Raw genomic sequence first — 26,229 nt, 5'->3', positions numbered from 1 at the left:
CAGACATTTATGGTCAACAGGTTTTGGACAAAGATGCTAAAATCATTCAATAGGGGAAGGGAAAGTCTTTTTTAATAAATGTTGCTGGTACAACCGGATAAATATATGGAAAAATTAATAAGAGCTGAACCATAAATCTAATGTAAAAGCTGAAACTATAAAGCTTACAGGAAACAACATAGGAGACCATCTTGTGATCCTGGGGTAGGCAAAAAATTCTTAGATACCACATAAAAAGCAAAAAAACATAAAAGAAAAAAATACATAAATTGGATTTCATCAAAACTAAAATCTGCTCATAAAAAGGCACCTTAAAAAATGACCAGGTAAGCCCCAGAGTAGGAGAAAATGCCTGCAATACATATATATGTCATAGGATTTGTACTCAGAATATATTAAAAACTGCTACAAATGAATGATAAAGACACAATCTAATTTTTTAAACAGGCAAAAGACTGGTACAGGTACTCCAAATTGTTGTGGTTATGTGCTGTCAGATCACCAAGTTTGTTCTTCCAGGGAGCTGCTGGTGAGTTTAAACTGGCAACCTTTCAGTTAGCAGCCAAGCCCTTCACCATTGCATCTTCAGGGCTCCTTACTCATCAAATAAGTTAAATGAATAGTCCATGAGCATATCACTGACCAGCAGGAAAATATAAAACCATAATAAGATAGAATTTCACAGCCACTAGGATAGCTAAAATTTTTAAGTGCACTAACATCTAATGTCGGCAAGGACATGGAGCAACTAGAAGTCTCGTAGAAGGTTAAACGTGTATCTACCCGATGGCTTAGCAATTCTGTTCCCACAGAGAGTAACTTAATTACCTTAGCGTTTGTGAAAAATGAAAACATATGCCCACAAGGCTTGTGCAAAAATATTTATTGCAGCATTATTCATAAATGCCCCAAACTAGTAACTATACAAACACCCATGAACATGAGAACTGTGGCATATTTATAGAATGGAATTCTACGCACAATAAAAAAGAATGAACTACTAATACGTGCAGTAACATGTATGAAACAAACTTTGTTAAGCAAAAGAAGCTAGATAAAAAAGAGTATATACTGTACAAGTTCATTTATATGAAGTTTATGAACAGGCAAAGTTAATCTACCACAAGAAAAAATTAGAACAGTGTTCCCCTATGGGGATTCACTGGAAGAGGGACAAGCAAATTTTCTGGAGTGATGGAAATGTTCTATAGATTAATATGAGTGGGTTATGGATTGAATTGTATCCCTCAAAACATCTGTTGGAATCCTAACCCCTATACGTGTGTGGTGCAGTGGTTAAGTGTTTGGCTGCTAACCTAAAGTTCAGTGCTTCAAACCTACCAGCGGCTCCCTGGGAGAGAGATGTGGCCTTGGAAATGCTATAGGGCAGTTCTGCACTGTCCTAGAGGGTTGTTATAGGTCAGAACCAACTCAATAGCAATGGTTACACATGTGTATGTAATTTCATCTGGGAATAGGGTTCCTCTGTTATGTTAATGAGGCTGTATCAGTGTAGGCTGTGTCTTGGGCCAATTACTTTTGAGATATAAAAGGAGATTAGGCACAGAAGCAAGCAAGCAGAAACAGGAGAAAGAAAGATGCCTGTGGAGATCTCCAAGGAACGCCGAGAAGAACGCCAGAGAAGCTGTCAGGAGGGTTTTCCCTTACAGCAGACAGAAAGAGCCTTCCCCTAAAGCCGGCACCCTGAATAAGGACTTCCAACCTCCTAAACTGTGAGGAAATTAATTTCTCTTCACTAAAGCCACCCACTTGTGGTATTTATGTTAAAGCAGCATTAGGTAACTAAGAGAGAGTGCTAATTATACAGTTGTATACATTTGTCAAAATTCATTAAATTGTACATTTAGGATCCATGTACTTTACTGCACTGAAATTTTACTTCAATAAAACAATACATAAAATGACAATTAGTAATTAAGTCCCTTTGCTCCTTTGCTAAATTTTCTCAGTTCTCCGTATTTTACCCTTCACAATATTCATCACGCTTTAACATTTGTTTGTCTCCCCTACCCCTTCCTTGTTCATGGCTTGTTCATCACAGTATTCCCAGGACCAAAAAGTATTCAAAATCAAAAAGGTACTTAATTATTATTTCTCTAATCAACAAATAAATGAGATTTTAAAAAAAGCTGGGAAATAATCTACCAATAAGCTGCATTAAGATGGTCACTCAATTTTATGCTTCCTGATAGCCAAGGCAAAAAGAGCAATATTATCTGTCCTATTGTTAGGTCTGTTAGAAGGATGTGTGATATTGGTATGTCAATGGAATTATGGCCAAGGTACTCAGGGATACCTAAATTCTATCAACAGGCAACTACCCTTTGCCATGGGGTCCCTGAATAAGATTAGGAACAGTGCCGGCAAATGTGAAGCAATGCTGCACTTTCTTTTTAGCTGGGCACGTTCTTGACCTGGCCCCAACTATAACTCAGATAAGCTTATAAATTGGGCTGCATGACATGAAGTACACATTTTTCCTAAGCTAGTAGAGTCAGGCCTAAGTAGCTTCAGACCAAAGCAGATCATGAGAGCAGCTTCATCTCTTTCTAGAAATCCCCTTCACCTCTTAACTAAATCTAGGGTACAGCTCTTATCCATGTTATTAGAGGAATCATTCACCCAACATGTAGCCAGAGAGAACCCAACATAAATAAATCTGCTACAAAGAATCTCAAAAGAGAGACTTGGGGGATTGAGAAGTGAAAAGAGGTAGAGTAGGTACAGAATACAACCTTGAGAGTTTAGGCAAGGGCAAGGAAGAGCTGTCATTCTCCTTAGCCCAGTGTCTTGCTAAACTCCACTGGCCTCTGGCATACTGTTATTCTGACTATGTACCCAGAATAAAGCACCTGCAAAGGCAACTAGGTTATTTCTGCCTTGCGCTGCCAAGCTGGGTAAATTGGTCAAGGACTTCTCTGTCAAGCATCCAGGTCTACCCTGGGAGGTGAGAATAAACATAAATCGTCTCTTGAGCACAGAAGGGGAACATACTTTCATGAGAAGGGGACAAGGTATTGCAATAAAAGGGCTTAAAATGTTGATCTGCTGATGAAGCTGGATGTGAGAAGCTAAAGCCATATCTAATATACATTATCTATTGGCACTTTTTTTTAATAATATGTAAACATATTTTGAAAGTAAGTATAAGTGATGCACCCCCATATGTCTGTCAGTTTGTTGTACTGTGGAGGCTTGCATGTTGCTGTGATGCTGGAAACTAGGCCATCAGTATTCAAATACCGGTAGGGTCACCCATGGCAGACAGGTTTCAGCTGAGCTTCTGGACTAAGACAGACTAGGAAGGAGGACCCAGCAGTCTACTTCTGAAAAGAATCAGCCAGTGAAAACCTTATGAATAGCAGCAGAACACTGATATAGTGCCAGAAGATGAACTCTCCGGGTTGCAAGACGCTCAAAAGATGACTGGGAAAGAGCTGCCTCCTCAAAGTAGACTTGGCCTTAATGACATGAATGGAGCCAAGCTTTTGGGACCTACATTTGCTGATGTGGCAGCACTCAAAATGAGAACAAACTGCTGCAAACATCCATTATTAATCAGAACGTGGAATGTACGAAGTATGAATCTAGGAAAATTGGAAATCATCAAAAATGAAACGGAATGCATAAACAACAATCTCCTAGGCATTAGTGAGCTGAAGTGGACTGATATTGCCCATTCTGAATCGGACAAACATATAGTCTACTATGCCGGGAATGACACCTTGAAGAAAAATGGTGTTGCATTCATCAGAAAAAAGAACATTTCAAGATCTATCCTGAAGAACCACACTGGCAGTGATAGGATAATTCCATACGCCTACAAGGAAGACCAGTTAATACGACTATTATTCAAATTTACACACCAACCACTAAGGCCAAAAAAAAAAAAAAAAAAAAGGCCAAAGATGAAGAAATTGAAGATTTTTACTGCCTTCTGCACTCTGAAATTGATTGAACATGCAATCAGGATGCACTAATAATTACTGGTGACTGGAATGCCAAAGTTAGAAACAAGACGATCGGAAATTGGAAAATATGGCCTTGGTGATAGAAACGATGCCGGAGAGCAAATGGTAGAATTTTGCAACACCAGCAATTTCTTCATTGCAAATACCTTTTTTCACCAACATAAACAGCGACTATACACATGGATCTCGCCAGATGTAATACACAGGAATCAAATCAACTACATTTGTGGGAAGAGACAACGGAAAAGCTCAATATCATCAGTGAGAACGAGGCCGGGGGCCGACTGTGGAACAGACCATCAATTGCTCATATACAAATTCAATCTGAAACTGAAGAAAATTACAAGTCAATGGGAGCCAAAGTACGACCTTGAGTATCTCTCACTTGAATTTACACACCATATCAAGAACAGATTTGAGGGAGGCGGGGCCAAGATGGCGGACTAGGTAGACGCTACCTCGGATCCCTCTTGGAACAAAGACTCGGAAAAACAAGTGAATCGATCACATACATAACAATCTACGAACCCTGAACAACAAACACAGACTTAGAGATGGAGAACGAACAAATACGGAGAAGCAGCGATTGTTTTCAGAGCCTGGAGCCAGCTTACCAGTCAGGCGGCTTCATTAACATCCGAATTGCCTGAGCCAGAGGGAGAACTCTGATAGGGATCTGACTGCATTTTTTTTTAGCGGATTTTCTGGAAAAACTAGTTTCCCAGTGATGGCTCGGAGACAGCAGTCCATATCAAACCATATAAAGAAGCAGACCATGACAGCTTCTCCAATCCCCCAGACAAAAGAATCAAAATCTTTCCCAAATGAAGATACAATCCTGGAATTATCAGATACAGAATATAAAAAACTAATTTACAGAAAGCTTCAAGACATCAGAAAGGAAATAAGGCAAACTGCAGAAAAAGCCAAGGAACACACGGATAAAACTGTTGAAGAACTCAAAAAGATTATTCAAGAACATAGTGGAAAAATTAATAAGTTGCAAGAATCCATAGAGAGACAGCATGTAGAAATCCAAAAGATTAACAATAAAATAACAGAATTAGACAACGCACTAGGAAGTCAGAGGAGCAGACTCGAGCAATTAGAATGCAGACTGGGACATCTGGAGGACCAGGGAATCAACACCAACATAGCTGAAAAAAAATCAGAGAAAAGAATTTAAAAAAATGAAGAAACCCTAAGAATCATGTGGGACTCTATCAAGAAGGATAACCTGCGGGTGATTGGAGTCCCAGAACAGGGAGGGGGGACAGAAAACACAGAGAAAATAGTTGAAGAACTCCTGACACAAAACTTCCCTGACATCATGAAAGACGAAAGGATATCTATCCAAGATGCTCATCGAACCCCATTTAAGATTGATCCAAAAAGAAAAACACCAAGACATATTATCATCAAACTCGCCAAAACCAAAGATAAACAGAAAATTTTAAAAGCAGCCAGGGAGAAAAGAAAGGTTTCCTTCAAGGGAGAATCAATAAGAATAAGTTCAGACTACTCAGCAGAAACCATGAAGGCCAGAAGGCAATGGGATGACATATACAGAACACTGAAGGAGAAAAACTGCCAGCCAAGGATCATATATCCAGCAAAACTCTCTCTCAAATATGAAGGGGAAATTAAGATATTTACAGATAAACACAAGTTTAGAGAATTTGCAAAAACCAAACCAAAGCTACAAGAAATACTGAAGGATGTTGTTTGGTCAGAAAACCAATAATATCAGATACCAGCACAACACAAGGTCACAAAACAGAACGTCCTGATATCAACTCAAATAGGGAAATCACAAAAACAAACAAATTAAGATTAAATAAAAAAAAAAAAAACATAACAGGGAATCATGGAAGTCAATAGATAAAAGATCACAATAATCAAAAAGAGGGACTAAATATAGGAGGCATTGAACTGCCAGATGGAGAGTGATACAAGGCGATATAGAACAATACAAGTTAGGTTTTTACTTAGAAAAATAGGGGGAAATAATAAGGTAACCACAAAAAGGTATAACAACTCCATAACTCAAAACAAAAGCCAAGAAAAACGTAACGACTCAACTAACGTAAAATCAAACACTATGAAAATGAGGATCTCACAATTTACTAACAAAAACGTCTCAGCACAAAAAAGTATGTGGAAAAATGAAATTGTCAACAACACACATAAGAAGGCATCAAAATGACAGCACTAAAAACTTATTTATCTATAATTACACTGAATGTAAATGGACTAAATGCACCAATAAAGAGACAGAGAGTCTCGGACTGGATAAAGAAACACGATCCGTCTATATGCTGCCTACAAGAGACACACATTAGACTTAGAGACACAAACAAACTAAAACTCAAAGGATGGAAAAAAATATATCAAGCAAACAATAAGCAAAAAAGAAGGGGACTAGCAATATCAATTTCTGACAAAATAGACTTTAGACTTAAATCCACCACAAAGGATAAAGAAGGACACTGTATAATGATAAAAGGGACAATTGATCAGGAAGACATAACCATATTAAATATATATGCACCCAATGACAGGGCTGCAAGATACACAAATCAAATTTTAACAGAACTGAAAAGTGAGATAGACACCGCCACAATTATAGTAGGAGATTTCAACACACCACTTTCGGAGAAGGACAGGACATCCAGTAAGAAGCTCAATAGAGACACGGAAGACCTACTTACAACCATAAACCAACTTGACCTCATTGACTTATACAGAACTCTCCACCCAACTGCTGCAAAGTATACTTTTTTTTCTAGTGCACATGGAACATTCTCTAGAATAGACCACATATTAGGTCATAAAACAAACCTTTGCAGAGTACAAAACATCGAAATATTACAAAGCATCTTCTCAGACCACAAGGCAATAAAACTAGAAATCAATAACAGAAAAACTAGGGAAAAGAAATCAAATACTTGGAAACTGAACAATACCCTCCTGAAAAAAGACTGGGTTATAGAAGACATCAAGGAGGAAATAAGGAAATTCATAGAATGCAACGAGAATGAAAATACTTCCTATCAAAACGCCTGGGACACAGCAACAGCAGTGCTCAGAGGCCAATTTATATCGATAAATGCACACATACAAAAAGAAGAAAGAGCCAAAATCAGAGAACTGTCCCTACAACTTGAACAAATAGAAAGTGAGCAACAAAAGAATCCATCAGGCACCAGAAGAAAACAAATAATAAAAATTAGAGCTGAACTAAATGAATTAGAGAACAGAAAAACAATTGAAAGAATTAACAAAGCCAAAAGCCGGTTCTCTGAAAAAAATTAACACAAGAGATAAACCATTGCCTAAACTGACTAAAGAAATACAGGAAAGGAAACAAATAACCCGAATAAGAAACGAGAAGGACCACATCACAACAGAACCAAATGAAATTAAAAGAATCATTTCAGATTATTACGAAAAATTGTACTCTAACAAATTTGAAAACCTAGAAGAAATGGATGAATTCCTGGAAACACACTACCTACCTAAACTAACACATTCAGAAGTAGAACAACTAAATAGACCCATAACAAAAAAAGAGATTGAAACGGTAATCAAAAAACTCCCAATAAAAAAAAGCCCCGGCCCGGACGGCTTCACTGCAGAGTTCTACCCAACTTTCAGAGAAGAGTTAACCCCACTACTACTGAAGGTATTTCAAAGCATAGAAAATGACGGAATACTACCCAACTCATTCTATGAAGCCACCATCTCCCTGATACCAAAACCAGGTAAAGACATCACAAAAAAAGAAAATTATAGACCTATATTCCTCATGAACACAGATGCAAAAATCCTCAACAAAATTCTAGCCAATAGAATCCAAAAACATATCAAAAAAATAATTCACCATGATCAAGTGGGATTTATACCAGGTATGCAAGGCTGGTTTAATATCAGAAAAACCATTAATGTAATCCATCACATAAATAAAACAAAAGACAAAAACCACATGATCTTATCAATTGATGCAGAAAAGGCATTTGAGAAAGTCCAACACACATTTCTGATAAAAACTCTTACCAAAATAGGAATTGAAGGAAAATTCCTCAACATAATAAAGGGCATCTATGCATAGCCAACAGCCAACATCACTCTAAATGGAGAGAACCTGAAAGCATTTCCCTTGAGAACGGGAACCAGACAAGGATGCCCTTTATCACCGCTCTTTTTCAACGTAGTGCTTGAAGTCCTAGCCAGGGCAATTAGGCTAGACAAAGAAATAAAAGGTATCCGGATTGGCAAGGAGGAAGTAAAGTTATCACTATTTGCAGATGACATGATCTTATACACAGAAAACCCTAAGGAATCCTCCAGAAAACTACTGAAACTAATAGAAGAGTATGGCAGAGTCTCAAGTTATAAAATTAACATACAAAAATCACTTGGATTCCTCTACATCAACAAAAAGAACACCGAAGAGGAAATAACCAAATCAATACCATTCACAGTAGCCCCCAAGATGATAAAACACTTAGGAATAAATCTTACCAAGGATGTAAAAACCTATACAAAGAAAACTACAAAGCTCTACTACAAGAAATTCAAAAGGACATACTTAAGTGGAAAAACATACGTTGCTCATGGATAGGAAGACTTAACATAGTAAAAATGTCTATTCTACCAAAAGCCATCTATACATTTAACGCACTTCCGATCCAAATTCCAATGCCATATTTTAAGGGGACAGAGAAACAAATCACCAACTTCATATGGAAGGGAAAGAAGCCCCGGATAAGCAAAGCATTACTGAAAAAGAAGAAGAAAGTGGGAGGCCTCACTCTACCGGATTTCAGAAGCTATTACACAGCCACAGTAGTCAAAACAGTCTGGTACTGGTACAACAACAGGCACGTAGACCAATGCAACAGAACTGAGAACCCAGATATAAATCCATCCACGTATGAGCAGCTGATATTTGACAAAGGACGAGTGTCAGTTAATTGGGGAAAAGATAGTCTTTTTAACAAATGGTGCTGGCATAACTGGATATCCATTTGCAAAAAAATGAAACAGGACCCATACCTCACACCATGCACAAAAACTAACTCCAAGTGGATCAAAGACCTAAACATAAAGACTAAAACGATAAAGATCATGGAAGAAAAAATAGGGACAATCCTAGGAGCCCTACCTAATACAAGGCATAAACAGAATACAAAGCATTACCAAAAATGATGAAGAGAAACCAGATAACTGGGAGCTCCTAAAAATCAAACACCTATGCTCATCTAAAGACTTCACCAAAAGAGTAAAAACACCACCTACAGATTGGGAAAGAATTTTCAGCTATGACATCTCCGACCAGCACCTGATCTCTAAAATCTACATGATTCTGTCAAAACTCAACCACAAAAAGACAAACAACCCAATCAAGAAGTGGGCAAAACACACATTTCACTAAAGAAGATATTCAGGCAGCCAACAGATACATGAGAAAATGCTCTCAATCATTAGCCATTAAAAAAAAAATGAGAAATGCAAATTAAAACTACAATGAGATTCCATCTCACACCAACAAGGCTGGCATTAATCCAAAAAACACAAAATAATAAATGTTGGAGAGGCTGCGGAGAGATTGGAACTCTTATACACTGCTGGTGGGAATGTAAAATGGTACAACCACCTTGGAAATATATCTGGCGTTATCTTAAACAGTTAGAAATAGAACTACCATACAACCCAGAAATCCCACTCCTCGGAATATACCCTAGAGAAACAAGAGCCTTCACACAAACAGATATATGCACACCCATGTTTATTGCAGCTCTGTTTACAATAGCAAAAAGCTGGAAGCAACCAAGGTGTCCATCAACGGATGAATGGGTAAATAAACTGTGGTATATTCACACAATGGAATACTACGCATCGATAAAGAACAGTGACCAATCTGTGAAACATTTCATAACATGGAGGAACCTGGAAGGCATTATGCTGAGCAAAATTAGTCAGAGGCAAAAGGACAAATATTGTATAACACCACGATTATAAGATCTTGAGAAATAGTATAAACTGAGAAGAACACATACTTTTGTGGTTACGAAGGGGGGAGGGAGGGAGGGAGGGAGAGAGTTTTTTATTGATTAATCAGTAGATAAGAACTGCTTTAGGTGAAGGGAAGGACAACACTCAATACATGGAAGGTCAGCTCAATTGGACTGGACCAAAAGCAAAGAAGTTTCCAGGATAAAATGAATGCTTCAAAGGTCAGCGGAGCAAGGGCGGGGGTCTGGGGAACATGGTTTGAGGGGACTTCTAAGTCCATTGGCAAAATAATTCTATTATGAAAACATTCTGCATCCCACTTTGAAATGTGGTGTCTGGGGTCTTAAATGCTAACAAGCGGCCATCTAAGATGCATCAATTGGTCTCAACCCACCTGGATCAAAGGAGAATGAAGAACACCAAGGTCACACGACAACTAAGAGCCCAAGAGACAGAAAGGGCCACATGAACCAGAGACCTACATCATCCTGAGACCAGAAGAACTAGTTGGTGCCCGGCCACAATCAATGACTGCCCTGATAGGGAGCACAACAGAGAACTCCTGAGGGAGCAGGAGATCAGTGGGATGCAGACCCCAAATTCTCATAAAAAGACCATACTTAACAGTCTGACTGAGACTAGAGGAATCCTGGCGGCCATGCTCCCCAGACCTTCTGTTGGCACAGGACAGGAACCATCCCCAAAGACAACTCATCAGACATGAAAGGGACTGGTCAGTGGGTGGGAGAGAGATGCTGATGAAGAGTGAGCTAATTATATCAGGTGGACACTTGAGATTGTGTGGGCATCTCTTGTCTGGAGGGGGGATGGGAGGATAGAGAGAGAGGGAAGCTGGCAAAATTGTCACGAAAGGAGAGACTGAAAGGGCTGACTCAATAGGGGGAGAGCAAGTGGGAGTACAGAGTAAGATGTATGTAAACTTATATGTGACAGACTGATTGGATTTGTAAACGTTCACTTGAAGCTTAATAAAAGTTAATAATAAAAAAAAAAGAATAGATTTGAAGCGTTGAACACTAATGACCGAAGACCAGATGAGTTGTGGAATGACATCTAAGACATGACAGAAGAAGAAACCATAGCAGGGGCAGGAGTTTGGGGGCCATGGGTCCAGTGGACATCTAAGTCATTTGCCATAATAAAATCTATTAAGAAAACATTCTGCATCCCACTTTGGAGAGTGGCATCTGGGGTCTTAAATGCCAGCAAGTGGCCATCTAAGATGCATCAATTGGTCTCAACCCACCTGGAGCAAGTGACAATGAAGAACACCAAAGACACAAGGTAATTATGAGCCCCAGAAGCAGAAAGGGCCACATAAACCACAGACTACATCAGCCTGAGACCAGTAGAACTAGATGGTGCCCCGCTACAACCGATGACTGCCCTGACAGGGAACACAACAGAGAACCCCTGAGTGAGCAGGAGAGCAGTAGGATGCAGACCCCAAATTCACATAAAAGGACCAGAATTAATGGTCTGACGGACACTGGAGGGACCCTGGAAGTCATGGTCCCTAGACCTTCTGTTAGCCCAAGACAGGAACCATTCCCAAAGCCAACTCTTCAGACAGGGACTGGACTATGGGATAGAAACTGATACTGGGGAACAATGAGCTTATTGGCTCAAGTAGACACATGAGACTATCTTGGCATCTCCTGTCTGGAGGGGAGAGGAGAGGGCAGAGTGGGTCAGAAGATGGCCGAATGGACATAAGACATAGTGAAGGGAAGAAGTGTGCTGTCTCATTAGGGGGAGAGCAATTAGGAGTATATAGCAAGGTGTTTGCAAATTTTGGTATGATTTATAAACTTTCACTTAAAGCACCATAAAATTTTTTTTAAAAGCAAGAGGCATTAAGAAGACAGGGAAGAAAAGACCAAAATGGATGTCAGAAGAGGCTCTGAATCTTGCTCTTGAACATCGAGCAGCTAAAGCAAAAGGAAGAATCAATCAAGTAAAAGAACTGAACAGAAGATTTCGAAGGATGGCTCGAGAAGACTAAGTATTTGAATGACATGTGTAAAGAGCTGGAGATAGAAAACCAAAAGGGAAGCATATTCTCGGCATTTCTCAAGCTGAAAGAACTGAAGAAAAAATTCAAGCCCCAAGTTGCAACAGTGAAGGATTCTATGGGGAAAATATTAAACGACGCAGAAAGCATCAGAAGAAGATGGAAGGAATACACAGAATCATTATACCGAAAAGAATGGATCAACTTTCAACCATTTCAAGAGGGAACATATGATCAGAAACCGACAGCACTGAAGGAATAAGTTCAAGCTGCACTGAAGGTATTTGCGAAAAACAAGACTCCAAGAATTGACGGAATACCAACTGAGATGTTTCAACAAATGGACGCAGCACTGGATGACAGCTACCTGGCCAACCGGCTGGAAGAGAGGCATATTTATGCCTATTCCCAAGAAAGGTGACCCAACCGAATGCAGAAACTATCGAACAATATCATTAACATCACACTCAAGCAAAATTTCGCTGAAGAGCATTCAAAAGTAGCTGTAGTAGTATATCGACAGGGAACTGCTAGAAACTCAGGCCAGATTCAGAAGGGGATGTGGAACCAGGGATATCATTGCTGATGTCAGATGGACCCTGGCTGAAAGCAGAAAGTACCAGAAGGATGTTTACCTGTGTTTTGTTGACTATGCAAAGACATTCATTCGACTCTGTGGATCATAACAAATTATGGATAAAATTGTGAAGCATGGGAATTCCAAAACAATTAATTGTGCTCATGAGGAAACTGTACATAGATCAAGAGGCAGTTGTTCGGAGAGAACAAGGGAATACCGTGTGGTTTAAAGTCAGGAAAGTTGCACGTTAAGGTTGTATCCATGCACCATATTTATTCAATTCGTATGCTTAGCAAATAATCCAAGAAGCTGGACTATATGAAGAAGAATGGGGCATCAGGATTGGAGGAAGACTCATTACAACCTGCAATATGCAGACGACACAACCTTGCTTGCCCAAAGTGAAGAGGACTTGAGGCATTTAATGATGAACATCAAAGACCACAGCCTTCAGTATGGATTACACCTTAATATAAAAATAAAGAAAACAAAAATCCTCACAACTGGACCAGTAAACAACATCATGATAAATGAAAAAAAGACTGAAGTTGTCAAGGATTTCATATTACTTGGACACACAATCAACACCCCTGGAAGCAGAAGTCAAGAAATCAAAAGATGCGTTGCATTGGGCAAATCGGCTGCAAAAGACCACTTTAAAATGTTCGAAAGCAAAGATGTCACATTGACGACTAAGGTGTGCTTTACCCAAGCCATGGGATTGTCAATCATATCAGAAGCGTTAGAAAGCTGGACTACGAAGAAGGGAGATGGAAGAATTGACGCCTTTGAATTGTGGTGTTGGCAAAGAATATCGAATATACCGTGGACTGTCAAAAGAATGAAGAAATCTGTCTCGGAAGAAGTACAACCACAACGGAATGCTCCTTAGAAGTAAGGATGACAAAACTGAGCCTTACACACTTTGGACATGTTGTCAGGAGGGATCAGTCCCTGGAGAAGAACATCATGCTTGGTGAAGTACACGGTCAGCAGAAAGAGGAAAACCCTCAAAGAGACAGACTGACACAGCAGCTCCAACAATGTGCTCAAGTGTAACAAGGACTGTGAGCATGGCGCAGAACGAGGCAGTGTTTCATTCTGTGGTACACAGGTTCGCTATGAGACGGAGCCAACTGGACAGCACCGAACAATAAAAAAGTAATGCACCAGTATCGTTAGCGAAGCCTGGAACAGTGCATAGCACTTAACTAAACCAAAAAAAAAAAAAAAAACCCACTGTTGAGTCGATTCCAACTCAGCGACCCTATAGGACAGAGTAGAACTGCCCCGTAGAGTTTCCAAGGAGTGCCTGGCAGATTCGAACTGCTGACCTCTTGGTTAATGGCTGTAGCACTTAACCACCACGCCACCAGGGTTTCCAAATAAAGGTTTATTGGATGAAAATTGAGAAACATAATTTAATATACAATCTTGTAACAGTAGTTCTCGAATTTAGCATACATCAGAATCATCTGGAGGGCTTGTTAAAATACAAATGCTGGCCCCACACCCAGACTTTCGCAATCAGTACATCTGGGATGGGGCCTGAGAATATGCACTTCTAGTAAGCTCCCTTTCTAGTAAGTTCCCAGGTGATGCTGGCACTGCTGGCTTGGAACTGTACTTTATTAAAGAGCCATTGCCTTACAACGTTAGAAGCCCTCGGCCTCGTGTGAGTCTCTTTTGGTTCTTAGCTGTGTAAGGATGTGCAGGTTCCTACCCTCTCTAACATCATAGTCTATGAAGTGGGAATAATGCTAGTACCCACCTCATGGGGTTACGGTGAATTTAAATGAGATGGTGCAAGTAAAGGCACCATCTAGCCCAGGGCAGGTGCTTAATAAACATGAAGTATTGTTACTGTAAAAGAGCTCCAACATGTAAAGCCCTCATCACCCATCACATAGGCACTTTTCAGTAATTTAATCAGGTGCTGTCGAGTCAATTCTGACTCATGGAGACCCCATGTGTGCTAGAGTAGAGCTGTGCTCCATAAGGTTTTCAGTTGCTGATTTTTTGGACGTAGATTGCCAGGCCTTTCTTCCGAGGCTCCTCCAGGTGGACTCAAACTTTCAGTTAGCAGCCAAGGGCATTCGCTGTTTGCACCACCCAGGGACTCCCAATCATTGTTATTTTCATATTAGAAAGAGTCAGAGTGATATTTCTGAAACAGCAATCTGATCCAGCATATACACCCCAAGCACCAGGTCTAGTAGTAACACACATTCAATAATCACTGCCCACCAGAGGTTTCTGGTTTTCCCCTGTCTTTGAAGAAAAAATCCAAGAAAAAGACACAAGGCCTTCTGCTTGGTCCCTGCTTATTTCTCTCCAAGTTCTTCTCTTAGCAATTCCACTCCACTTCTTCCTCTCCAAGCTTCTCCCCTATGGAACTACTTGAAGTTATCAAAGATACATTTTGTGATCTATCTCTGGGGATTTCACTTTGCCTTGAATATGCTCCCTGCTCACCCTGTTGCCCACATCACCTCCACTTTTCCTTGGCTAACTACTGCCCCTCTCTGAAATTTTTCCTAAATGCCCCTACCCCCCACTGAGTTCTTGTTAGCTGCCATCCAGTTGGCCCCCAACTCATGGCAATGTCATGCACAAAGAGATTGGACCACTGTGAGCCGTACGGTTTTCATTAGATCATTTTTTGGGATGTAGACTGTCAGGCATTTCTTCCTAATCTGTCTTAGTCTGGATGGTCCACTGAAACCTGCTCAGCATCATAGCAACACCCAAGCCTCCTATGGCAGATAGGTGGAGGCTGTATATGAGGTGCATTGGCCAGGAATCAAACCCAGGTCTCCCATATGGAAGGTGAGAATTCTACCACTGCACCACCACTGCTCCCTAAATCTAGAATAAAAAAAAAAAAAAAAAGAATAGGCACCCCTAATTTGGTGATCCCACAATACCATCCATTTCCTCTACCATAATCTTATCCCAGTGTATTGTCATTTCCTGTTCCTTTTCCCTTTTCTTTTATTCCACTCTCTAAAGGAAAGGCTCTGTCTTCTGGGTGCCATGTCCCTAGAAACAATCACAGTGCTGAGTACAGAGTAGATGCTGAGCAATAGTGAATAAATGGAGTCAGGGCAATAATACGATTACTTTATTCAACGAAAGGGATGTTGCAGGGCTCCAAGTTTTTTTTTTTTTTCCCCAAGTTAATCTAATCTGGCAGCATCCTGGATTTATAATTCAGATACTGGACTCATCAACTCTCATTTGTGCCTTTCAGAGAAGTGATTTTCAAAATTTAATATACAGGGAGACATAGCCAAGATGGTGAAATAGACAGACACTTCCGGCGAGCCCATTTACAACAAAGACCCGAAAAAAAAAGTGAAACGAGTATATTTATAATAAGCTAGGAGCCCTGAACATCATAGGCAAGCTTAGAAAATAAACTGAGGAGCAGGGAGAGAAAGAGACAGTTTAGAAGTGGAGAGGAGTTACAGGACCTGAATTGTGGGGAGCCCTCAGGAACCATTCCGGGAAGCGGCGGCAGAAGGCTGGTACTACCATTTGGCTGCAGTTTCCACAGGGAGAAGCAGCCAGCCACACAGCCTACTCACACCTCCGAAACCAGACAAGAACAGCGCACTCACCAAAAGCTAAGTACGTGTCTATATTCTACTGCGCCCCACCCCCTCACTCCCCACCCCCCGCCCACCACCCCCACTCCAAAGCTGCCTTCAGTGGCTGATTTCACTGGGTCAGAGATAGGCCCTGTTGAGTGCCTAGAGCTATCTTCCCAGCCTTGGAGAATGAATAAATTTGCAGTTGGGGGAAAAGATAATTTGCCAGAGCCACCAACCAGTGAAGCTCAGGATAGAAGCGGCTCCTTTCCAGGCATAAACAGTCCGTGGGCTTTCAGTACCTTTCCCCTCTGCATGGACCTGTGTGGGCCTATTTCAGGAGAAAAGCCCCTTGTTGGCAGACTCCAGCCGTTTTGGCTGTGTGGCAGAGAGGTAGGTGTTTGATGTCTGACATTGCCTATGAAACAGGATCCTCACCTACCCAAATAAGGGACCTAAGGACTGGTGGCTCCTCTCAGGTCACCCAGCCACCTGTAACAGGGGTCCAAGGAAAACTGGTACCTCCCAATCCTTACAACCAAAAACACCGGGTGCCCATGGTCCACCTGCAGAACCCACCCACCTGTATGCTCTAGGGAATAGGAACACGCTTTCCTCAGAGACACGTGGGAGACTATTCTCAGCCCCCTGCCTTTTTCAGAGTGTGACCCCCTGCTGCAACCAGATACCAGTACCTACACCACTCACCTCTGCCCCTCTAATACTGTAGGACAGCGTCTGTACCACACACTTGATGATCAGCTACCTGGACAACGGAATAGAATTCATACAAAAAACGTGAAAGGACTCCTAGACTGATATACCTGATAACAGCTCTACCCATCTGGGGAAAGGATGTCAGAGCTCAGAAAGCAAAAATAATTAATCTAGCTCACTCAAGCAACCCATTTGGACACATCAAAGAAAAACAAAGGAAGAAGCTACGACACAGTAAAAAAAAAAAAAATTAAGCAAGCATAAAATAAACTAATACAATAACTTATAGATGGCTTGGAGACAACAGTCAATATCAAGTGACATAAAGAAACAGACCATGATCGCCTCGACAAGCCCTCAAAATGAAGACTCAAGGGAGGCTCTAGATGAAAGTGCCTCCCTGGAATTGCTAGGGCAGGATACAAAAGATTAATATACAGAACACTTCAAGACATCAGGAAGGAAATCAGGAAATATGCAGAACAAGCTAAGGAACACAGAGATAAAGCAATTGAAGAACTTGAAAACATTATTCAGGAACATAATGAAAAATTCAATAGGCTGGAAACATCCATAGAGAGACAGCAATCAGAAACTCAGAGGATTAACAATAAAATTATTAAAAAAAAAATTATAGAAGTAGACAAATCAATAGAAAGTCAGAGGAGTGGAACTTAGCAAGTGGAAGGCAGAATTTCTGAACTTGAAGATAAAGCACTTGGCACTAGCATATTTGAAGAAAAATCAGATAAAAGAATTTTAAAAAATGAAGAAACCTTAAGAATCATGTCGGACACTATCAATAGAAATAACCTACAGGTGATTGGAGTACCAGAACAGGGAGGGGTAAGAGAAAATACAGAGAGAATTGTTGAAGATTTGTTGGTAGAAAACTTCCCTGATATCATGGAAGAGGAGAAGATATCTATCCAAGATGCTCATTGAACTCCACATAAGGTAGATTTTAAAAGTCAACAAGAAATATTATAATCGAAATGCCAAAACCAAAGATAAAGAGAAAATTTTAAGAGCACCTAGGGACAAGTAAAAAGTCACCTACGAAGGAGAGTCAATAAGTTCAGACTACTCGGCAGAAACCATGCAGACAAGAAAGCAATGGGATGACTTATATAAAAAACTGAAGGAAAAAAATTCCCAGCCAAGAATCATATATCCAGCAAAACTGTTTCTCAAACATGAAGATGAAATTAGGACATTTCCAGATCAACAGAAGTTTAGGGAATTTGTAAAAACCAAACCAAAACTACAAGAAATACTAAAGGGCATTCCTTGGTTAGAAAATCAATAATATCAGGTATCAACCCAAGACTAGAACACTGGGCAGGGCAATCAGAAGTCAACCAAGATAGGGAAATCACAAAAATAAACAAACAAAGACACTCAAGACAGGGAAACGGCAATGGTATTATGTAAAAGAAGACAACATTAAAACAATAAAGAGGGACTAAGAAATGTAGTCATAGATCTTCCATATGGAGAGGAAGATAAGGCGATACAAAGAAATAAAGATTAGGCTTAAATTTAGAAAAATAGGGGAAATAATAACATAATCGCTAAGGACAAAAACTATCCTACACATCAAAATAAAATACAAGAAAAAAATAGAGACTCAGCAGAAACAAAATAAACAACAATGAATATGAGGAAAAGACAATATATAATCTACTCAATACATAATATTAAGTGGGAAAAAGAAGCTGTCAATAACACACAAAAAAAGACATCAAAATGATAGCACTAAATTCATTAAAAAAAAAAATCATACCTATCTATAATTACGCTGAATGTAAATGGACTGAACACACCAATAAAGAAAGAGTGGCAGAATGGATTAAAAACAAGATCTGGCTATATGCTGCCTACCAGAGACACACTTTAGGCTTAGGAATAAAAACAAACTATAACTCAAAGGATGGAAAAATATATACCAACCAAACAACAATCAAAAAACAGCAGGAGTGGCAAGACTAATTTCTGACAAAATAGACTTTAAAGTTAAATCTATCATAATGGATAAGGAAGGATACTATATAATGATTAAAGGGACAATATACTAAGAAGACATAACCATATTAAATATTTATGCACCCAATGACAGGGCTGCAAGATACATAAAACAAACTCTATCAGCATTGAAAAGTGAGATAGAGAGCTCCACAATAATAGTAGGAGATTTCAACACACCACTTTCAGTGAAGGACACGACATCCAGAAAGAAACTTAATAAAGACACAGAAGATCTAAATGGCACAATCAAACCAACTTGACCTCATAGACATATACAGAACACTCCACCCAACAGCAGCCAAGTGGACTTTCTTTTACAACCCACATGGAACATTATTTGGAACAGACCACATATTAGTTCATAAAGCAAGCCTTAGCAGAATCCAAAACACTGAAATATTACAAAAAATCTTCTCTGACCACAAGGCCATAAAAGTAGAAATCAATAACAGAAAAAGCAGGGAAAAGAAATCAAACACTTGGAAACTGAACAATACCCTGCTCAAAAAAGACTGGATTATAGAAGACATTAAGGATGGAATAAAGAAATTCAGAGAATCCAATGAGAATGCAAACACTTCCTATCAGAAACATGGGGACACAGCAAAAGCAGTGTTCAGAGGTCAATTTATATCAATAAATGCACACATACAAAAAAGAAGAAAAGGCCAAAATCAAAGAGTTATCCCTACAACTTGAACAAATAGAAAGAGAGCAATAAAAGAAACCCTCAGGCACCAGAAGAAAACAAATAATAAAAACTACAGCAGAACTAAATGAAATAAAAAACAAAAACAACTGAAAGAATTAACAGGACAAAAAGCTGGTTTTTTGAAAAAATCAACAAAATTGATAAACCATTGGCCAAACTCACAAAAGAAAAACAGGAGAGGAAGCAAACAACCCAAACAAGAAATGAGATGGGCGATATTACAACAGGCCCAACTGAAATTAAAAGAATCATATGAATCATATCAAATTACAATAAACACAAGTTTGAAAACCTAAAAGAAATGGAGGAATTCCTGCAAAAAGAATACCTACCTAAATTCACATAAACAAGGGTAGAACAACTAAACAGACTCATAACGAAAAAAGAGTTTCAAAAAGGTATCAAAAAATTCCCAGCCAAAAAAAGCCCTGGCCCGCCAGCTTCACTGCAGTTTTAACAAACTTTCAGAGAAGAGTTAACACCACTACTACTAAAGGTATTTCAGAGTATATATAAAAAAAATAATCCCAAACTCATTCTACGAAGCCAGCATATCCCCAATACCAAAACCAGGTAAAGGCACCACGAAAAAAGAAAATTACAGACCTACATCCCTCATGAACTTAGATGAAAAAATCCTCAACAGAATTGTAGCCAATAGAATTCAACAACATATCAAAAAAAATAACTCACCGTGACCAAGCGGGATTTATACCAGCTATGCAGAGGATTCAACATTAGAAAAACAATTAATGTACTCTCTAAATAAAACAAAATCAAGAATCACATGATTTTATCAAATGCACAAAACACATTTGAAAAAGTTCAACACCTATTCATGATAAAAACTCTCAGCAAAACAGGAATAGAAGAAAAATTGTTCAACATAATAAAGGGCATTTATACAAGGCCAATAGCCAACATCACCCTAAATGCACAGAGCCTGAAAGCATTCCCACAGAGATACGGAACCAGACAAGGATGCCCTTTATCACCACTCTTATTCAGCATTGTGCTGGAGGTCCTAACTAGAGCAATCAGGCTAGATAAAGAAATAAAGGGCATACAGATTGGCAAGGAAGAAGTGAAAGTATCTCTATTTGCAGATGCCAGGATCTTATTGACAGAAAAGCCTAAGCAATCCTCAAGAAAACACTGAAACTAATAGAAGAGTTCAGCAGAGGATCAGGATACAAGATAAATACACAAAAATCAGTTGGATTCCTCTATACCAACAAAAAGAACATCGAGGAAGAAACTACCAAATCAATACCATTTACAATAGTCCCCAAGAAGATAAAATACTTAGGAATAAATCTTACCAGAGATGTAAAAGACTTTACAAAAAAAAACTACAGTAGACTTCTATAAGAAACCAAAAGACACTTACATGAGTGGGAAAACTTACCTTGCTCGAGGATGCTGTTGTTGTTGTTAGGTGCCAACGAGGCGGTTCCAACTCATAGCGACCTATGCACAACAGAACGGAACACTGCCCGGTCCTGAGCCATCCTTACAATTGTTATGCTTGAGCTCATTGTTGCAGCCACTATGTCAAACCACCTTGTTGAGGGTCTTCCTCTTTTCCACTGACCCTGTACTCTGCCAAGCATGATATCCTTCTCCAGGGACTGATCCCTCCTGACAACACGTTCAAAGTATGTAAGACGCAGACTCGCCATCCCTGCTTCTAAGGAGCATTCTGGCCGCACTTCTTCCAAGGCAGATTTGTTCGTTCTTTTGGCAGTCCATGGTATATACAATATTCTTGGCCAACACCAAAATTCAAAGCCGTCAACTCTTCTTCGGTCTTCCTTATCCATTGTCCAGCTTTCACATGCATATGATGTGACTGAAAATACCATGGCTTGGGTCAGGCGCACCTTAGATTTCAGGGTAATATCTTTGCTCTTCAACACTTTGAAGACGTCCTTTGCAGCAGATTCGCCCAATGCGATGTGTCTTTTGATTTCTTGACTGCTGCTTCCATGGCTGTTGATTGTGGATCCAAGTAAAATGAAATCTTTGACAACTTCAATCTTTTCTCCGTTTATCATGATGTTGCTCATTGGCCCACTTGTGAGGATTTTTGTTTTCTTTATGTTGAGGCGCAATCCATACTGAAGGTTGTGGTCTCTGACCGTCATTAATAAGTGCTTCAAGTCCTCTTCACTTTCAGCAAGCAAGGTTCTGTCATCTGCATAATGCAGGTTGTTAATGAGTCTTCCTCTAATCCTGATGCCCCATTCTTCTTCATAGAGTCCAGCTTCTCGTATTATTTGTTCAGCATACAGATTAAATAGGTATGGTGAAAGAATACAACCCTGACGCACACCTTTCCTGACTTTAAACCAATCAGTATCCCCTTGTTCTGTCCAAACAACTGACTCTTGATCTATGTAAAGGTTCCTCGTGAGCACAATTAAGAGTTCTGGAATTCCCATTCTTCGCAGTGTTTCCCATAGTTTGTTATGATCCACACAGTTGAATGCCTTTGCATAGTCAATAAAACACAGGTAAACATCCTTCTGGTATTCTCTGCTTTCAGCCAGGATCCATCTGACATCAGCAATGGTATCCCTGGTTCCACGCCCTCTTCTGAAACCAGCCTGAATTTCTGGCAGTTCTCTGCTGATATACTGCTGCAGCCATTTTTGAATGAACTTCAGTAAAATTTTGCTTGTGTGTGATATTAATGATATTGTTCTATAATTTGCACATTCGGTTGGATCACGTTTCTTGGGAATAGGCATAAATAGGGATCTCTTCCAATCAGTTGGCCAGGAAACTGTCTTCCATATTTCTTGGCATAAACAAGTGAGCACCTCCAGCGCTGCATCTGTTTGTTGAAACATCTCAATTGATATTCCATCAATTCCTGAAGGCTTGTTTTTCGCCAATACCTTCAGAGCAGCTTGGACTTCTTCCTTCAGTACCATTGGTGCCTGATCCTATGCCACCTCTTGAAATGGTTGAATATCGACTGATTCTTTTTGGTATAATGACTCTTTGTAGTCCTTCCATCTTCTTTTGATGCTTCCTGCGTCCTTTAATATTTTCCCCCTGGAATCCTTCACCATTACAACTCGAGGCTTGAATTTTTTCTTCAGTTCTTTCAGCTTGAAAAATGCCGAACGTGTTGTTCCCTTTTGGTTTTCCATCTCCAGCTCTTTGCACATGTCATTATAATATTTTACTTTGTCTTCTTGAGAGGCCCTTTGAAATCTTCGGTTCAGTTCTTTTACTTCATCAATTCTTCCTTTTGCTTTAGCTACTCAAGGCTCAAGAGCAAGTTTCAGAGTCTCCTCTGACATCCATCTTGGTCTTTTCTGTCCTTCCTGTCTTTTCAGTGATCTCTTGCTTTCTTCATGGGTGATGTCCTTGATGTCATTCCACAACTCGTCTGGTCTTCGGTCTTTAGTGTTCAATGTGTCAAATCTGTTCTTGAGATGGTCTCTAAATTCAGATGGGATATACTCAAGGTCATATTTTGGATCTCGTGGACTTGCTCTGATTTTCTTCAGTTTCAGCTTGAACTTGCATCAGAGCAACTGATGGTCTGTTCCACAACCAGCCCCAGGCCTTGTTCTGACTAATGATATTGAGCTTTTCCATTCTCTCTTTCCACAGATGTAGTCAATTTGATTTCTGTGTGTTCCATCTGGCCAGGTCCATGTGTATAGTCGCCGTTCATGTTGGTGAAAGAAGGTATTTGCAATGAAGAAGTCGTTGGTCTTGCAAAATTCTATCATTCCATCTCGGGCATTGTTTCTATCACCAAGGCCACAGTTTCCAACTACTGATCCTTCTTGGTTTCCAGCTTTCACATTCCAATTGCCAGTAACAATCAGTGCATCTGGATTGCATGTTCAATCAATTTCAGACTGCAGCAGCTGATAAAAATCTTCTATTTCTTCATCTTTGGCGCTAGTGGTTCATGGGTAAATTAGAATAATAGTCATCTTAACTGGTCTTCCTTGTAGGCATATGGATATTATCCTATCGCTGACAGCGTTGTACTTCAGGATTCATCTTGAAATGTTCTTTTTGACGATGAATGCAACACCATTCCTCTTTGAGTTGTCATTTCCAGCATAGTAGACGCTATGATTGTCTGATTCAAAATGGCCAATACCAGTCCATTTCAGCTCACTAATGCCTAGGATATCGATGTTTATGCATTCCGTTTAATTTTTGATGATTTCCAATTTTCCTAGATTGATACTTCGTACATTCCAGGTTCTGATTATTAATGGATGTTTGCAGCTGTTTCTTCTCATTTTGAGTCGTGCCACATCAGCAAATGAAGGTCCCGAAAGCTTTACTCCATCCACGTCATTAAGGTCGACTCTACTAAAAAAAAAAAAAATTTTTTCTACTTTGAGGAGGCAGCTCTTCCCCAGTCATCTTTTAAGTGCTTCCAACCTGGGGGGCTCATCTTCCAGCACTATATCAGACAATGTTCCACTGGTATTCATAAGGTTTTCACTGGCTAATGCTTTTCAGAAGTAGACTGCTGGGTCCTTCTTCCTAGTCTGTCTTAGTCTGGAAGCTCAGCTGAAACCTGTCCTCCATGGGTGACCCTGCTGGTATCTGAATACCGGTGGCATAGCTTCCAGCATCACAGCAACACACAAACCCCCACAGTACGACAAACCAACAGACACAACAACATTCTACCAAAAGCAATCTATACATTTAATGCAATTCCGATCCAAATCCCAACGACATTCTTTAAGGAGATGGAGAAACAAATCACCAACTTCATACGGAAGGGAAAGAAGCCTCGGATAAGTAAAGCATTACTGAAAAAGAAGAACAAAGTGGGAGGCCTCACTCTACCTGATTTTAGAACCTATTATACCGCCACAGTAGTCAAAACAGCCTGGTACTGGTACAACAACAGATACATAGACCAAAGGAACAGAATTGAGAATCCAGACATAATTCCATCCACAGATGACCAGCTGATATTTGACAAAGGCCCCAAAACAGTTAAATGGGGAAAAGACAGTCTTTTTAACAAATGGTGCTGGCGTAACTGGATATCCATCTGCAAAAAAATGAAACAAGACCTATACCTCACTCCATGCACAAAAACTAACTCAAGATGGATCAAAGACCTAAATATAAAATCTAAAATGATAAAGATCATGGGAGAAAAAATAGGGACAACGTTAGGAGCCCTAATTCATGGCATAAGCAGTATAAAAAAATACAAAACATTATTAAAAATGCAGAAACAAAACTAGAAAACTGGGAGCTGCTAAAAATCAAACACCTATGCTCATCCAAATACATCACCAAAAGAGTCAAAATATCACCTACAGGCTGGGAAAAGGCTTTTAGCTGTGACATTTCCGATCAGTCCCTGATCTTGAAATCTTCATGATACTGTAGAAACTCAACTGCAAAAAGAAAATAACCCAATTAGAAAATAGGCAAAACATACAAACAGACACTTCACTAAAGAAGTCATTCAGGTAGCTAACAGATACATGAGGAAATGCTCACAATCATCAGCCATTAGAGAAATGCAAATCAAAACTACAAAGAGATTCCATCTCACTCCAACAGGGCTGGCATTAATCCAAAAGCACAACATAACAACTGTTGGAGAGGTTGTAGAAAGACTGGAACAATTCTACACTGCTGCTGGGGATGTAAAATGGTACAACCACTTTGGAAATCAATTTGGCACTTCCTTAAAAAGCTAGATATAGAACTACTGTATGATCCAGGAATCCCACTCCTTGGAATATATCCCAGAGATTTAAGAGCCTTTACACGAACAAATATGTGCACACCCATGCTCACTGCAGCACTGTTTACAACAGCAAAAAGATGGAAACAACCAAGGTGCCCACTGATGGATGAATGGATAAACAAATTATGGTATACTCACACAATGGAAGAGTAGGCATCAATAAAGATGAATCTGTGAAACATTTCATAACATGGAAGAATCTGGAAGGCATTATGCTGAGTGAAAAAGGACAAATATTGTATAAGGCCACTATTATAAGAACTCCAGAAACAGTTTAAACAGAAAAGAAAATATTCTCTGATGGTTACGACAGGGGAGAGGGAGGAAGACAGGATCGGGGTTTTCACTAATTAGATAGTATATAAGAATTACTTTAAGTGAAGGGAAAACCAAAATATAATACAGGCGAGTTCGGCACAACTGGACTAAACCAAAAGCAAAGAAATTCCCTAAATAAACTGAATGCTTTGAAGGCCAGCGTGGCAGGGGCAGGGGTTTCAGGACCATGGTTTCAGGGGACATCAAAGTCAACTGGCATAATAAAACCTATTAAGAAAACATTCTGCATCCCACCTTGGAGACTGGTGTCTGGGGTCTTAAACGCTAGTAAGTGGCCACCTAAGATGCATCAATTGGTCTCAACCCACCTGGACCAAAGGAGAATGAAGAACACCAAGGACACAGGCGATTATGAGCCCAAGAGACAGAAAGGGACACATAAATCAGAGACTACATCAGCCTGAGACCTGAAGAACTAGATGGTGGCCCACTACAACCGATGACAGCC

The 26,229-nt window shown here is 39.8% G+C and overlaps 1 long non-coding RNA gene across 1 annotated transcript in view; it reads right to left on the bottom strand.

Moving 5' to 3' along the window:
* Positions 1 to 25,084, bottom strand: part of LOC135228733 (uncharacterized) — a 151,766-nt gene extending 126,682 nt beyond the window's left edge. Inside the window, exon 1 of the long non-coding RNA XR_010319528.1 lies at positions 25,004 to 25,084. This is a non-coding gene — a long non-coding RNA (uncharacterized LOC135228733). The remainder of the gene's footprint in view (positions 1 to 25,003) is intronic.
* Between the last annotated feature and the right edge of the window lie 1,145 nt (positions 25,085 to 26,229).

Source organism: Loxodonta africana, chromosome 27 (genome assembly GCF_030014295.1).
Source record: "Loxodonta africana isolate mLoxAfr1 chromosome 27, mLoxAfr1.hap2, whole genome shotgun sequence".
Taxonomy (NCBI): domain Eukaryota; kingdom Metazoa; phylum Chordata; class Mammalia; order Proboscidea; family Elephantidae; genus Loxodonta; species Loxodonta africana.
The sequence above is the reverse complement of the archived record's forward strand: the minus strand, read 5'-3'. Positions and strand labels throughout refer to the sequence as shown.